This window comes from Argopecten irradians, chromosome 11 (assembly GCF_041381155.1).
Source record: "Argopecten irradians isolate NY chromosome 11, Ai_NY, whole genome shotgun sequence".
Classification (NCBI taxonomy): domain Eukaryota; kingdom Metazoa; phylum Mollusca; class Bivalvia; order Pectinida; family Pectinidae; genus Argopecten; species Argopecten irradians.
The window spans coordinates 1429508-1433588 of NC_091144.1; positions in this window are offsets into that span (position 1 = coordinate 1429508).

Consider the following 4081-nt stretch of genomic DNA (forward strand, 5'->3'; position numbering starts at 1 on the left):
ACAGAAATGCTATTGTATCAAAGTTGTGTTAACAATCCTATGTTTGTGTTCAAATACATAATTAGGTTTTCCCGTTGACCAATGATTAGTGATGTTAACATACTAACATAATCTCAATGATAGAGTCAGTATATGTAGATCTGTCCCGGATTAACAGCCACTGCTGACGGATGCTTCTTTTCTTGACCTTTTCCTTATTTGTAATATTGATTTGTATATTGGTTTTCCCCAAAAAAGGCTAATTGTTAACGTAAGTAAAGAGACTACCTTCTAATATCCTCTTATACCAACGCCAATCACATTGACACAATTTGCATACCTCACTGAATGAATCTATTTATAAACTAAAATTATCCACGTTATATGTATTTAAAAGTGTACAAGGATGTCGGATAGCCTATCCCGTCAGCAATGTGTCCGAAAATATCTGCATCAAGATAGATTCCGAAAGTGTAACATTTCTGACCTGGCCGAGTCTGTCGTGGATAACATCAGCGCTACAGGAAAACAAACCGTTGATATCGATACATTAAAGGTTGTATGTGCTTTCAGGCGTTGATACAAATAGTTATTTTGAAACGAAAAAGGACTATGTATGGTTTTGGCCCTTTTTGGTCCCCAAATCAAATTTTCAAAATCGTCATTTAGTGATTAAATTGTTGTAAATGCCATGTTTAGTACATTCCTTAGCTAAACTATATACGTAACCTAACAGTTCTTGGTCTGCTATGTAAGAATCCCATTCCATTTCACCGTTCATTAATACTTCCAGAGATTTTTTTTATTATTACAAATTAAAGCTTAACAATTGGTGTTGTTATAATTCAAACATTATTCATCGGTTTTTAGGTCATCTAACCGAAGGTCAGAATGACCAATTGTCATCGTGTTTCGTCCGTCGTCGTGCGCCGTCCGCCGTGCGTCATGCGTAAGGCTATTTGATACAAAAGACTACTTCGTCTTAACCCTAGAATGGAATGAAATATCATTGGGGAAGGACAATCATATTTTATACAAATGAGTAATGTACGACTCCTGCGGACAGAGGAGCGGGGCTCAGAATGGGGAAATTTGATGAAATTTGGCTTTAAAATCATACTTCTCCTTAGCTCTTGAATTGATTGATGTGAAATATTATTTTGGGAAGACCGTCAAATTTTATATAAATGTAGCAGTTTTAACCCATAGAGAGAAAGGGAGGAGCTACAAAAGGGAAACTTTGCTGACATTTTGCTTTGAATATTCTACTCTTCCTTAACTCTTGAGCGGATCACAACCATATATGATGTTAAACATCATTGAGGAAGGACAATCATATTTTTTATATAAATGAGTAAGGTACGATTCCTGCGGACAGAGGAACGGGGCTCAGAATGGGGAACTTTGATGAAGTTAGACTTTAAAATCTGCCTCCTCCTTAATCCTTGCGTTACAACCTAATTTGGCATGGAATATCTGTAGAAACAAATCCAATTCAAGGTCACAGGGGTCAAAAAGGCTCAGAATAGGGAACTTTGATGAAATTTGACTTTAAAATCATACTTCTCCTTATCTCTTGAATGGATTACAACCATAATTGATGTGAAATATCATTTTTGGTAAAACCATTAAATTTTATGCAAATGATGCAGTTTTAACCCTTTAGGAAGAAAGGGAGGGGCTACAATCATTTTTTATATAGGAGCAGGGCTCAGAATGGGGAACTTTGATGAAGTTAGACTTACAAATCTGCCTCCTCCTTAATCCTTGAATGGGTTACAACCTCATTTGTCATGGAATATCTGTAGAAACAAATGCAATTCAAGGTCACAGGGGTCAAAAAGGCTAAAATCCTGAAACGACTTTTTATGAATAACTAAAATGCCTATAGACCTGATATTGGGCCTGCAGCATACTAGGAAGAAGGGCTACCTAGTTTGTTCAAGTGAATGAACTTTTCCATCAAATATTTTAGAAACTTATAACTTCAACTAAGGAGTTCTTCGTATCGTCTTAATTGTTTGCCACAAATATATACTGTGACTATGATGCTTTGTGCCAATAGTCAGATGACCGTTAAGGTTCATGGGCGTCTTGTTAAAGTGTACCACTTATATAAATATCAATTTCCACAATAATGAAGACTTTTTTCGCAATTATTTTTGACCTGCTATTTTATTAACATATGACGGTTCAAGTTGATTATTGACCTAGTGGATGTTGTGTTAGTGGACATTCGAGACAGACCAGTACACAGCGGCGGACAAGGTTGTCTGGTAAATACCTGTAATTATATCAAAGTTTGTCAATTCGTTAAAATCCCATTTGCTGTATTTTTAATCTCGCTAAAACACATTTCAAACGGTTCAATATTATTTTTATCTAATAGTCACAATATTTGGTACTTTTTAAAATTGTATATTTGTAGCGTGTATATGAAACTGACAAACAACGTACAGGAAATAAAATAAGGAAATAACGATATATGTTTTCTATGTATTAAGTCTTAATTTTAAGTTTTAATTCTGCTCTGCAATGATATGCATACTTACAGAAATATTTTTGGTTAGGGCTTTATCGGTTCGAGGTCAGACAAAAGGTAATAAATGCATTATTTTGGTAGGAAAATGGTCTAACGAACTTGGAACATTTGATGACGTCGACAATGCAGAAGACAATGAATAACAAGACAGTCGATATCCACAACACATTAATAGGTACATTATGATTGGACGTCTGAATGCCACAATCGGTCATTGAATGTCACTATCAGTCATTGAATGTCACTATCAGTCATTGAATGTCACTATCAGTCATTGAATGTCACTATCAGTCATTGAATGTCACTATCGGTCATTGAATGTCACTATCGGTCATTGAATGTCACTATCGGCCATTGAATGTCATTATCGGTCATTGAATGTCACTATCGGTCATTGAATGTCACTATCGGTCATTGAATGTCACTATCGGCCATTGCATGTCACTATCAGTCATTGAATGTCATTATCGGTCATTGAATGTCACTATCGGCCATTGAATGTCACTATCGGTCATTGAATGTCACTATCGATCTTTCAATGTCACTATCGGCCATTGAATGTCACTATCGGCCATTTATTGTCACTATCGGTCATTGAATGCTACTATCGGCCATTAAATGTCACTATCGGTCATTGAATGTCACTATCGGTCATTGAATGTCATTATCGGTCATTGAATGTAATATTACATCGAATGTCACTATCGATCTTTGAATGTCACTATCGATCATTGAATGTCACTATCGGCCATTGATTGCTACTATCGGCCATTAAATGTCACTATCAGTCCTTGAATGTCATTATCGGCCATTAAATGTCACTTTCGGCCATCAAATGTCACTATCGGTCATTGAATGTCATAATCGGTCATTGAATGTCACTATTGGTCATTGAATGTCACTATCGATCATTTAATGTCACTATCAGTCCTTGAATGTCATTATCGGTCATTGAATGTCACTATTGGTCATTGAATGTCACTATCGATCATTGAATGTCACTTTCGGCCATTGAATGACATATTCGGCCATCAAATGTCATTTTCGGCCATTGAATGTCACTATTGGTCATTGAATGTCACTATCGGTCATTGAATGTCATAATCGGTCTTTCAATGCTACTATTGGTCATTGAATGTCACTATCGGTCATTGAATGTCACTATCGGTCATTGAATGTCACTATCGGTCATTGAATGCCATAATCGGTCATTGAATGTCACTATTGGTCATTAAATATCACTATCGGCTATTGAATGTCACTATCGGCCATTGAATGTCAATATCAGTCATTGAATGCTACTATCGGCCATTAAATATCACTATTAGTCCTTGAATGTCATTACCGGCCATTAAATGTCACTTTCGGCCATTTAATGTCACTATCGGTCATTGAATGTCATTATCGGTCATTGAATGTCATAATCGGTCATTGAATGTCACTATCGGTCATTGAATGTCACTATTGGTCATTGAATGTCACTATCGGTCATTGAATGTCACTATCAGTCCTTGAATGTCACTATCGGTCATTGAATGTCACTATCGGTCATTGAATGTC